The 13,113-nt window shown below is 45.2% G+C and overlaps 2 pseudogenes; both read left to right on the top strand.

The window, feature by feature from the left end:
• The first annotated feature begins 3,096 nt into the window (after positions 1 to 3,096).
• On the top strand, positions 3,097 to 4,078 carry LOC128847973 (olfactory receptor 6C75-like; annotated as a pseudogene).
• Positions 4,079 to 9,581: 5,503 nt separating this feature from the next.
• Positions 9,582 to 11,016, top strand: LOC128848090 (olfactory receptor 6B1-like; annotated as a pseudogene).
• The last annotated feature ends 2,097 nt before the right edge of the window (positions 11,017 to 13,113 follow it).

Raw genomic sequence — 13,113 nt, 5'->3', positions numbered from 1 at the left:
GCAATAACAGCCCTGTTTTTGACAGGTTCTGTGAACTTGCAAGTAGCGATGTTTTGTAATGGCCTGCTCATAGCCTGACTTTTCCTACCTTTGTTTTATATCAGCTGGGCCTGACTACTTTAGTTCAGGCCTTAGGTCTCATACTAGGCCCCTTATACCAGGCCTCATGTCTCAGGTTCTCTTCTTCTACTAGAAAGGCAACGGGACAACTGACATGAGTAAAGATTGCTGAGTAGAGTCAGTCTCTGTACAGCCAGGCACTCCGTTGTCACTGCATTACATTTCAGCCATGCAGAGCAATGAGCTCATACAGCTGGTAACAGAAAGGCGATTCCTCTGGGGCGTGGGAGGTTGGTTGCATCAGGACAGTTGTTTGCACTTTCTGCACAGAAAACACAGCGCTGACTCCCCAGGCTCAACCTCTTCAGAGTTGGAATCAAGGGAGACGCAGCCTTCCACGGAGAAGGATACAAATATGAGGACTCTGCACTTCGTAAATGGAGGGGGCGGAGCATGTTCTAAGACAGATTGCAGCAGCTGCTCATCCATTCAGATAGATGCAGGTGTCTTTGCTGAGAAGATCCAGTTTCTATTGAATGATGAGACCCAAAAACCTCAGTGGTGGAAACTAAGTCCTAACTGCCAAACCCTGAGAAATAAGAGCTCATCGCTTGACGCTTGAGCCATCATGTGGTTACAGATGAGCACTCTCTTCCTGACTGCGTTTCTATACCACCTTCCAAACAGGGGCATGAAAGTGCTTTGTGAATATTGTATGCAGTGTTATTGTAGCCGTGTTGGTCCCACGATATTAGAGAGACTAGGTGGGTGAGGTAATATCTTTTATTGGACTAACTTCTGCTGGTGAGAGAGACAAGCTTTCGAGCCACACAGAGCTCAACTTGAAAGCTTGTCTCTCTCACCAGCAGAAGTTGATCCAATAAAAGATATTATATCACTCATCTTGTCTCTGTGAATATTAGCAGTTTTAGACTCACCTTCCCACAGCAGTGCCAGTCGGTGTTAATAGCACCATTTAACAATGGGGAAATTGAGATACATGTCTTGTGAAAGGTCCTCAGCTAGGGCTCTGGCCCATTGACTCCAACGGAGCTACGGCTGATTGATACCAGCTGGGGATCTGGCTCAGGGTAACTAGGGTGAAGCTTGGAAGAGAATAATGGAAATCAAAACTAAGTGAAGCTGATAGAAAGGAACATTCAAATGGCATGTGAGGTGGGTGAAGTGTAAGAACAAAATTAGGAGCATAAGAAGGAATTTGAAGAACAAATGGTCTTAGTCAAAAGTAAATAACAAAACTGTTTCACTATATCTGAGTCAGGGAGGTTGCAAGAGAATCCACGGGTCCACTAAAACATCACAGAATAAAAAAGATATAGACATTACAGAAGGGCTAAGATTGAGATTTGCAAAGCCACCTAGGAATTGGGTATCCTAATCTCCTATTAGAATTAATGTCCAGAACCCTAATTTGACAACTTCACCTCAAATGATTTCTTTGTATCGATCTTCACCAAAAAGTGTTACAAAAAGTTATCTATGCCAGGTCAACCTTTTTCAGGTAACAGCCTATCAGAGACTGAAGTATAAAAAGTGTAGCTTCTTGAGCTAATTGGAATTTTGGGTTTCTCTGTACCACTTTAGGAGAACGTAATAACATAGGAACTGCCAGATTAGATCACACCCAAGGGCCATCCTGTCCAGTATCATTCTCCGAGAGCGGGCACTACTAGATGTTTCAGAGGAAAATGTCAGAACACTGCAGTAGCAATTCTGGGATGATCTCCCCAACATGTGTCATGTTGGACTGCAATAGTTATAGATTCGCTTAACCCCCCGAACATGAGATTTAATATTTATTCCAAAACTGTTGTTGCCATTAATTATGATAACTCTGGATATTTATATCTGGATATTGATATCAATCTCTTCTGGAATCCAATTAAATCATTTATATCAACTTCACTGAGTGCAAACTCTTTAGGCCCTTTAACAGCCCTGATAGTTACTTACAGTCCCCTTGGCTGCACCAGTCTGTCCTGCCACCCAGGTGACCATATCTGTGGTACACGGCTCCTTATGCCAAGAATCACAGCAATATTCAGGTTACTCCCGACTTCCCGCAGCTCAATTGTGCTTTAGGTCTCACACCAAAGATGACACTTGTAGCCAATGCTGTAGTGAACTATATGAAGACTTCTGAAATAGGAAAAGGAAATGAGAGTTATTTACAAGATTAAAGCAAGAAAACAGACACGTGAATGAGTCTCAGTCTGAGGTTTCAAAAGGTAATACAGGCTTCTCTCAACAGCAAGGCTGATTGCAGCTGTGTATCTGTCAGTGTCCCACTGAGACAGGGAGACCTTGGCAGGAGCTGGCACCTGGTCTGCCAGCATCACAGTGAGTGCCACACTTTAACTATACCCTGTGTGAACAAGTATTTCATTTTGTAGATTTTAAGTTTCCCACCTTTTAATTTCATTGTATGTCCCCCTTATTCTTGCAGTAAGGGGCAGGGAAAACAGAAGTTCCACATTCTGCCTTCTCCAGATCATTATTTATAATGTCCCCTTTTATCCCTCTCCTTTCTAAGGAAACAATCCTGATCTTTGGAATCTCTCTTCAGATGGTAGTTTTTCCTATCTCAATCATTCTTGCCACTCTTCTCTGAACACCTCACCCCTACCCGCCCACCGACCTGAGAAGGCCTTTAGAGTGTAGATAACATTGAGGTTCTTCAGCGGGACATGTTAGTCCTTATGGAACACAGGACTGAGTCCCTATGGGGTGGATCACAAGGTAGTACAGATCAGAGAGTAGCACTTTCCAGATTGTTTCTAGACTCTGAGTTCAGGAATATCTTTCTTCACCAGTCCCGTTCTCGTTCCTGTATGATCAGCCCACAACCATTCAGGAGTGATGAGTCACTCCACAGGTAAGGGGCAAAACTAGGAAGATTTGCAACCCTCCTAACACCCATGGACAAAACAAGCTGTAGTTTAATACTGCTACATAATTAACACAGGGAATTCTCATCCAAAACAGAAAAGGGATTGCCATTCCTAGACTCAACCCATGGCAGACACAGACAGGAGAAATCAAACGGCCATCACAGAATTCATCCTCCTGGGATTCGGGAAACTCCCTGACCTGAAAATTCTTCTCTTCCTGATGTTCCTAGTGATCTACATCACAACCGTGGCCGGGAACATCCTCATCATTGCTCTAGTTGTGGCTGATCAGCACCTTCACTCCCCCATGTACTTCTTCCTGGGGGAACTTGTCCTGCTTGGAGACCTGCTACACCTCCACCATCCTACCCAGGATGCTGGCCAGTCTCCTGACTGGGGACAAAACCATCTCATTCAGTGGCTGCTTTACGCAACTGTATTTCTTTGCTTCCCTGGCATGTACAGAGTGCTATCTCCTAGCAGCAATGTCTTATGATAGGTGTTTAGCGATATGTAAACCCCTGCACTATTCAACTCTTATGAATAACAGGTTTTGCCTCCAGTTGGCTGCTGGATCATGGTTAAATGGTTGTTTGGCTACTGCCATCTTTATATTATTCATGTTACAGTTAAAATTCTGTGCCCTGAATGAAATTGACCATTTCTATTGTGAATCCATCCCATTGATAAAACTCTCTTGCAGTGACACACACCTCATCATATTGCTAGATTTCATTCTAGCCTGTGTATTCACTCTGCCTCCATTCCTACTAACCCTGACATCTTATGTGTGTGTCATCACCACCATCCTGAGAATCCCTTCCACCACCGGGAGACAGAAGGCATTTTCCACCTGCTCCTCTCACCTCATTGTGATGACAATTTTCTATGGAACAATAATGATTGTGTACATGCTGCCGAAACATGATACACTGAGAGACCTGTACAAAGTGCTCTCTCTTTGCTACACTGTCCTGACTCCCCTGGCAAACCCCCTCATCTACAGCCTGAGAAACAGAGAGGTCAAGGAAGCCTTGTGGAAAGCAGTCAGCAAATGTGACTTTCACAAAAACATGCAGACACTCAGAGATAATAACTTAGCCTGAGGTTTTCAAAGCTGCCTGGGTGATTTAAGCAAAATTAAGTTGAAAAGTCCCATTGAAAACATCTCAGCACTAAGGTGAAAAAGAATTGGAGATGATCTGTATAGAGTTACTGAGACAGTTTTTGTGGTCCCCCGCTGTGTCCATGTAACACAACTTATAGGAAAGTGCCATTGTGGATAGCTCTGTCACTCTCTCATATTCAGCACTGATATAGGCAGTATGATGGTATTTTTCTCCATGGTGTTGGCAGTTCATCCTATGTGAGAAGCGTGAACAGTATCTGAAAATGCACAGATGAATGCTGACATTTTGTAAGGCACAAAATCCACTACCCATGAAAGTAAATCCCTGTGTATATCCCCTGTTTGTTGTTTCTCTATGTTAGATAATAAAGTCTTGTAATCACATTCAGCCAGTCTAATACAAATAAAACACAATGGGTGTGTGACGAAGTGGGAATTTTTCATAATGTTGTGTGTGCCTCAGTTTCCTCTATGTGGTACATATTTAATTAGGTGGGGGAAAGTGCTGTTTACTCTTTCCAGATTCTCAGAGACACAGGTGTGACTGACACCTAGCTGCCTGGGATCTGGGTACCCATGCCTATGAAGACTCCCAGAAGACAATGGCCACTACAATTGCCCAGACATTTGGCGCCTAACAACAAATGACCATGGATGGACCAGCCTCCACAGGAAGCCAGCTGGGTGTGACAAGCTGGAGGACAAGGGACTGGGGAGGGGCCAGGTGGGATTCTTAAGTGTGGGCTGCTGGAGGCAGGGAGAAGCTGTTGGAGTGGGACTACAGAGAGGTCAGAGAGCTCTGGGCTTTGGGACTGACCCAGATGTAACTTTCCGTTCTCTATGTTAATGAAGGACTTTCTACGCTGTGTTCCAGACATCTCATAAACTCTCCTGCTTTTACAAGGCTGGCTGAAAGTAACTTCAGAGTCAGGAAGTCAGGGGTGCATTGCCCCCTTTGGGTGTGCAAATCTTCCCCAGGTGTCCAATTCAAGTGGACTCACTGAAGGGAGCTCACAGTGAGAAGCAGCGGTGCCGAAGGCTGCTACATTAGGTTCCAGGAGGCGGTGAAGCCAAGAGGCCTACCCTAGTGAGTGTGTGACCCTAAGGGGATAGACAACCTGAAGGGGTCCTGCCAGGGACTCTTCCAGAGCTGTTCAAGAGCACCAGACCTGTGGATCTGTGACGGGATGACTTCATCATGCTTGTAGCTACAGGTCATTTCTTCTGCCCCTAAGGAAACAATGGAGAATCCTAACAGAGTTCAGGTCAGTGTTGTCCTTTTAACCAGGGAGGGAGGTGGCCATAAAAATCGTTCCATCATAGACTTTCTAACTGGGCACCAGGCGGAGTGGAGACAATTTTAACCATTTTTTTATTTTCATAAAAAAGCCATTTCTGATCAAAATAAATGTTTGGACAATAAAAATATTAACTCCTGGTGCAGCAGAGATAGGGAAGTAAGCCTGGGAAATCTGCCACCCCTGAAATGGTGCTTATTGCCGTCATATGCATCTGCAAATCTACCGCCTTCACTGCGCTCACACAGGCCAGATGCAAACAGCAGGCCCCAGCAGTGACCTCTGGACACTTCACCAGGAACAGCTTCATAGCTCTTACCTGGGCTAAGCCCGGCTGGGACCAGCTCCAGCAAAGCCACAGCACAAGGCTCACAGGGCCCTTGGAGGCTGGAAGTTGGGCAAACAAAGAAGTAGACTCAGAGGCCAGGTCCACTGGGACTGTCCAAACCCAGCAGGGGGTTTGCCAGGGCACATGTAGAACTGAGGCCATTCCTGGGGTCGTGTCTGTCAAACGGTCACGGAGGAGGGACTTGGCATGTGGCCCTGCAGGGCAGAAGCTGCTCTGCTGCCACCAGCTGCACAGAGCAGTTCAAAGGGAGGGGATCTTTGCAATGAGTGTCCCCAAAACTCACTGCAACAAGTGCCCGTCCCTAGAGGGGTAGTTGTCAGGGCACGGTGTCTAGTCAGCCCCAGGTGCCTTAGACAGCTCTGCTGTATGCAGGACCCTCTCCTTGGGGCGTGAGGCAACCTCTGGCGAGAGAAAGTGGCTACTACCTACCAATGGGCAGAACTCCTGTGATGCCAAAATGACAGTGCTGTCTCAGTCACTGGGAGCATTTCAGGGCTTGGCCAGAGGCAGGGGAGGTGGCACCATTGAGAATGGTAGGACTTCAGCCCTGCAGAAATTACTTTCCAAGGGCCTTAATGGAGTTAGGCACCCAAATCCCTTTGAAATAGGGGTTGGTTGCTTAACTCTCTTAGATGCCTCTGAGAATCTGAGCCTGGAGAGCCCCTGGTATTCTGTCCTGGTAGGTTCAATCTATGCATTTCCATCGGAAACAGATCCCACATCAACAGAAATGCACTGGATGGATGGGAAACCCCAGCTGAACCTTTGTGAGCCACTGCCGTTGTGGTAGGTGCTGTTGTAGCTACTGTAAATAGATGTTTTGGCTCTGTGTGTGTGTTCTCGCTGTGTGCTGCACTGGCTCTGGCCAGGTAGCCAGTACAGCAGACTTTGGTCGAACTTCCCAATAAAACCACCAGACTCCAGTTCAGTAGCGAAGGCACTCGGCCAGGTTTATTGCCGACAAAGCACGGTCCTAGTTGCCCGGATCAATATCTATAGTTACACCAGAATATGTATGCCTGTGACAATGGATATGGCTCAGTGAACAGCGGGTATTTCCGTTCCCTCCTAGGCAGGACAAAGATACCCCCTCTGCAACTCTTCTTTTATATACTGATACAAACAAGTTTCGTATTGCCCCTCTGACATAGTTTGTTACCACCCAATATCTTATCAAAACAACTCTATCCATCTTACTGTCATCCTGACCTTACCTTTAAGGGGTCAGAATGTTCTTCTTATCTTTGGGGAGTGTGCTTGTACCATTCTTGGTATTGGGGTGTTCTGGTACCATCCCTCTGGAATATGTTTACGTGACTGCTTAGTGCCTAGGACTGCTTCTGTTTTTGCAATAATGGGAAAGTTTATATATCAGAGAGAACCTGTAAGAAGGATGTTTTGTAACATCCTACTTCTGCTCAGAGCCTGACTTTGCTTTATAGCAGAAGGGCCTGACTTCTGTTCAATCCTTAGCCCTTATGTCTCAGGTTCCCTCTGCTACAGCCACTAATGTTGCAATCAGGCTGTTCTACAATTTGGTTCTCAGTGGCTATACTTTGGAATACCGCACACCTAGCAGTAGGTAAGAAATAAGGAAAGGTGTGATTAAGCTCTCTAGGGTCATTAGGGGCAGAGGAATGGAAAAGATGTAGTGGTGTGGCCCAGTGGATAGCAGCCAAAGTGGAAGGGCAAGAAAGAAGATGTTATGTTGCCAAATGACCACCTGAGGGAAGTGGAAAGGAAGGTGAATTTGAATAACGGTGTATAAATGGTGAGGAATGGGCCCTGAAGAGAAAAGGACCCCTGCAATATGTAATGAACTGTGGATAGCAGCAGATGTTGTGGAGTGAGAAATCGGCTGTTATACTAAATAATGGCCAGCAGGTGATATGAGTCAAGAACTGGAAAGATGCAGCTATGATAGCAAGAAGAATCCACTAGAGGACAGCAAAGAAACAGGCTGCCATGCTGGGAAATCAACAATAGATGGCAGATGAGCAGAGGAACGGAGGGGGGTGTTAGAAATACTGACTAGTGACCAATAGATTTTTGTAGCCAATAGAATACTACTAGAAAAAGGGCCACTAGGTGACAGCATATATTGAATATTAATAACCGGGTGGGGCAAGTACATTATAACAGGTCATCATCTTTGACAGGCATCTCCCAAGAATGTAAGCTGGTGTTTATTCATGATCTAAAATCTTTTCCACGTGGAATCATTAGACTTAATAAAAGATACAATTATACAGGTTACACTGTACATGTCCCATTGGGCATTGTTAGCTATAAAGCTTTGGAGACAAAAAATCAACGAAGTGGGAGAAAGGTTGAAGTGGGACCGTACTAAAAACTGTGAAGATCGAATACAAATATGAGGCAGCATTTGCACTTTGTAAATCCAAGAGGAAGCCGATTGCTCAAATGTAGATGAAATGCACCTGCTCATCCCTTCAGGTAACTGCAGGTCTCTTCACTGAGAAAATCCAGTTTCTGCAGAAAAAGGAGAGACAAGAACCGCAGCTGAGGATCCTGAATCCTGGCGGCCGAACCCTGAGAAATAAGAGCTCATTGCTTCAAGCTTGGACTGTGCTGTGGTTACAGGTGAGCACCATCTTCCTGACTGTATTTCTATACCACTGCAAACAGAGGCATGAATGTGTTTTGTGAATATTAGATGGACAAGGTGGGTGAGATAATATCTTTTATTGGACCAACCTCTGTTGGTTAATGAGAGAAGCTTTTGAGCAACACAGAGCTCTTCTTCAGATTAATAATATTATCAGTTTTAGCCTCGCCTTCCACTGCAGTGCCAGTCAGCATTCATAGCACCATTTCACAGAGATGGAGGTTGAGATCCATGTCTTGTGACAGGTCCTCAGTTGGGGAACTGCCCCACTAACACAAATGGAGTTACCTTGAATTATATCAGCTGGGGATCAGGCTTAGTGAGTCGCCCAAGAGGGTGGGGAGTGGTGAAGGAGTCTTACTAGCCCAGATCAAACATGCCAGATTATTTCTAGACTCTGAGTTCAGGGACAACATCTTCCACCTACAACCCCAAATGAATTTCTTGTTCCTGTATTATCATCCCACACTCATTAAGAAGTTGGGAGGGTCACTCCCCAGATAGGGTTGCACATCAGCCTGGTTCTGTCCCATGCTAAGATCCACCCTCCAAAGAGCTGTATTTTATTACACCTACAGTTAACGTTGGGAAACAGAAAAGGCATTGCTAGTCCCTGACCCCATCACCACCATAGGAACTAAGGGAGAATTTACTCCACTTCCGAATTTATGGCATAAACTGATCTCTTTTGAGGGGGTGAAAATTATTCCTTCTCCTACAAGGCACTGAAATGCTGAATATACCAGGATATATGGTTAGATTAATTTCCATTAATTGTAAGCAGAGATCAGTGCCTAAGGACACTAGACTGGGTTGGAAATCTCAGTCCAACATTTTAGTTGATGTATTTATTAATTTTGACTCCTAATCATGGCATGATTCTGGCCATTGCCAGAAGTGAAGTACAGCATTTAAGCATCATTGTTAATCTCCTGTATGTCACTAGAAGGAATATGACAGTAGATAAAGAAATGGTCTAATCTGTCATATCAGTACTCGGTTATCAGAGAAATGGCCTGTTATATTAGTCATTGTTCTGACATGGCAGAGGGAGATCTACCTGGACACCAATGTTCTGTCCTCGGGCTGAGACTCCTGGCACTTAGCTCTGAAATCTACATTTAGCCTTAAAATTTCAGCCTGTAACCAGGAGAGGAAGGGGAGTTTCTGAATATTTATGGAATTAAATCATGAACTTTTAACTATGTTTTTCCAATTCAATTGTCCAGTTTGTTTTATTGTTCCAAGACTAAACCCATGGAAGACAGAGACTGGAGAAATCAAACAGCTGTCACGGAATTCATCCTCCTAGGATTCAGGGAACTCCCTGACCTGCAAATTCTTTTCTTTCTGATGTTCCTAGTGATCTACATCGCAACCGTGACTGGGAACACTCTCATCACTGCACTAGTTGTGGATGATCAGCACCTTCACACTCCCATGTACTTCTTCCTGGGGAACTTGTCGTGCTTGGAGACCTGCTACACCTCAACCATCCTGCCCCAGATGCTGGCCAATCTCCTGACGGGGAACAAAACCATCTCATTCAGTGGCTGCCTCTTACAACTGTATTTCTTTTGTGCTCTACTATGTACAGAATGCTATCTCCTAGCAGCCATGTCTTATGATCGGTATTTAGCGATATGTAAACCCCTGCGCTATTCAACTCTTATGAATAACAGGTTTTGCCTCCAGTTGGCTGCTGGGTCCTCGTTAAATGGTTCTTTGGCTAGTTCCATCTTTGTCTTCTTCCTATCACAGTTAACATTCTGTGGCCCGAATGAAATTGACCATTTCTATTGTGATGTCATCCCATTCATGGAACTGTCCTGTAGTGACACACACTGGTTAGTATTGTTCCATTTCATACTATCCTGTGTATTCATCCTGCCTCCATTCCTACTAACTCTGACATCCTACGTGTGTATCATTGCCAGCATCCTGAGAATCCCTTCCACCACTGGGAGACAAAAGGCCTTTTCCACCTGCTCCTCCCATCTCATTGTGGTGACAATTTACTATGGAACCCTAATGATTGTCTACGTGCTTCCGAAATACAATACATTAAGCCTACTAAACAAAGTGCTCTCTCTTTCCTACACAGTCATGACTCCCCTGGTAAATCCCCTCATCTACAGCCTGAGAAACAGAGAGGTCAAGGAAGCCTTGAAAAAAGCAGTCAGTAAATATGTGGCTTTCACAAAAACGTGCTGAGACTTAGCCTGAGGTTTTCAAGCTGGCTGGGTGATTTAGGCAATCAGCCCCCATTGATATTAAGTTGAAAACTCCCATTGGAAATCTTAGCACTAATATGAAAAAAATTGAGACAATCTGTATGGAGTTACTGAGACAGAATGTTTATGTTTCTGTGCTGTGTCCATGTAACCCAACATATAGGACAGGGCAGTTGCGGACAGCTCTGTCACTCTCTCATGTTCAGCACTGATACACCCAGTATGATGGTATTTTTCTCCATGGCCTTGGCTAAATGTTCACCCTGTGGGATGAACTTGTACAGCGTCTGAAAATGCACACAGCTGACATTGTGTAAGGCACAAAACCCACTAATTATCCAAGTAAATCCCTGTGTATATCCCCTGTTCATTGTTTCTCTATGTTTATAGGCGCCGACTTCCCCGCTTTACCATGGGTGCTCGCTCCCCCCGTCCCCGGCCCCACCACCACTCCACCCCTTTCATGAGGCCCCACCCCTCTCCCATTCCCATTCCAACCCCACCCTGCCCCTATTACAACTCTTTCCCGAAAGCCCTGCCCTGGCCCCGCCTCTTCCCCACCTCCACCCCTGAGCACACCACATTCCCCCTTCCTCCCAGAGTGTGCTAATGCTGCCAAACAGCTGTTTGGCGGTGGCTGGGCGGGAAGCGCTGGGAGGTAGGGGGAAGAGCAGAGACTTGGTGTGCTGAGGGGAGAGGGGGTGGAGCAGGGGATGAGGGGAGCTTGGCTGTCGGGTGCAGAGCACCCACTAATTTTTCCACATGGGTGCTCCAGCCCCGGAGCACCCACGGAGTTGGCACCTATGTCTATGTTAGATAATAAAGTCTTGTAATCAAATTCAGACAGTCAAATACAAACAAAACAATGGGTGACATCATGTTTGTTTCTGTACATCGTTTTTTATGCCCCTAAAGACGAAATGGAGGATCCAGCCGGAACTCAAGACAGTGTTGTCCATCTAACTGGAAGGACCAGGGAGGGAAGTGGCCATAATCACATTCCCATCATGGAGTTTTTAACTGGGCACCAGGCAGAGTGGAGACAATTTTAATCATTTTTTTATTTCCGTAAAAAAGCAATTTTTGATCAAAATTAATGGTTGGACAATAAAAATATGCACATAAGCCTGGGAAATCTGCCACCCTGAAATAGTGCTTATTGCCACTGTGACGGGTTGGATCACAGAAACCCCTTTGGGAGCTGCCACCCAATGTGCAAAGACTACTCCTGCTTCTGTTTTCCCTGCCAGCTCAGGACTCCAGCATCCTGTCTTGCTGAGCCAGACACTCCCGTCTGCTCCAACACAGACCCAGGGTCTGAATCATTTGCCCCAAAGCTGCACGTTTACCTGAAAACAGCTCACAGAAGTGTGCTTGTCTTTAGCACTCAGATGCCCAACTCCCAATGGGGTCTAAACCCAAATAAATCCGTTTTACCCTACATAAAGCTTATGCAGGGCAAACTCATAAATTTTTCGCCCTCTATAACACTGATAGAGAGATATGCACAGTTGTTTGCTCTCCCAGGTATTAATACGTACTCTGAGTAAATTACTAAATAAAAAGTGATTTTATTAAATACAGAAAATAGGATTTAAGTGGTTCCAAGTGCTAAAAGACAGAACAAAGTAAGTCACCAAGCAAAATAAAATAAAATGCGCAAATCTATGTCTAATCAAACTAAATACAGATAAGTTCCTCACCAGTTCCAGAATGCTCCCTTTTACAGGCTAATCTCCTTTTAGCCTGACTCCAGCAATCACTCACACCCCCTGTAGTTACTGTCCTTTGTTTCAGTTTCCTTCAAGTATCCTGGGGGGGAGGGGAGTGGTGGAGAGGCTCCTTCTTTAGCCAGCTGAAGACAAAATGGAGGGGTCTCCCACGGGTTTAAATAGACTTTCTCTTGTGGGTGGAGACCCCCCCTCCTCACTCCTATGCAAAGTCCAGCTCCAAGATGGAGTTCTGGAGTCACCTGGGCAAGTCACATGTTCCTGCATGACTCAGTCTTTACAGGCCGAAGCCATTGTCCACATGGTATCTTATATGTCTCCAGGAAGACTTCTTATGTGGATTGGAGCATTCCAAGATGCATTGTTCCCCAAGTGCTTCCTGATCATGTACTTAACCTTGCAAATTCTTTCCTAAAGAAACTGATTAAATGCCTCCCAAAGCTTACTTAGAAACCAAGCAAGTATACAGCCCATATTCTTAACCTCAAGTAGAAAATGATATATCTGTACAGATAGGATGAATAGATATAGTGGACCATAACCTTTATGGAGATATATTACATGGCACAGGCAGCACAAAACATATTCCAGTTATTTCATACATACATTTATAAGCACACACAAACACACACTCCATAAAGCCTTATGGGGTTACACTGTCACAACCATCATAGCCCTCTGCAAACCCACCACCTTCACTGCTCTCACACAGGTCGGATACAAACAGCCAGGCCCCAGCAGTGACCTCTGGACACTTCACCAGGAACACCTT

This window comes from Malaclemys terrapin, chromosome 13 (assembly GCF_027887155.1).
Source record: "Malaclemys terrapin pileata isolate rMalTer1 chromosome 13, rMalTer1.hap1, whole genome shotgun sequence".
NCBI classification, from domain to species: Eukaryota; Metazoa; Chordata; order Testudines; family Emydidae; genus Malaclemys; species Malaclemys terrapin.
Note: the sequence above shows the minus strand (reverse complement) of the source record. Positions and strands in the feature narration are given on the sequence as shown.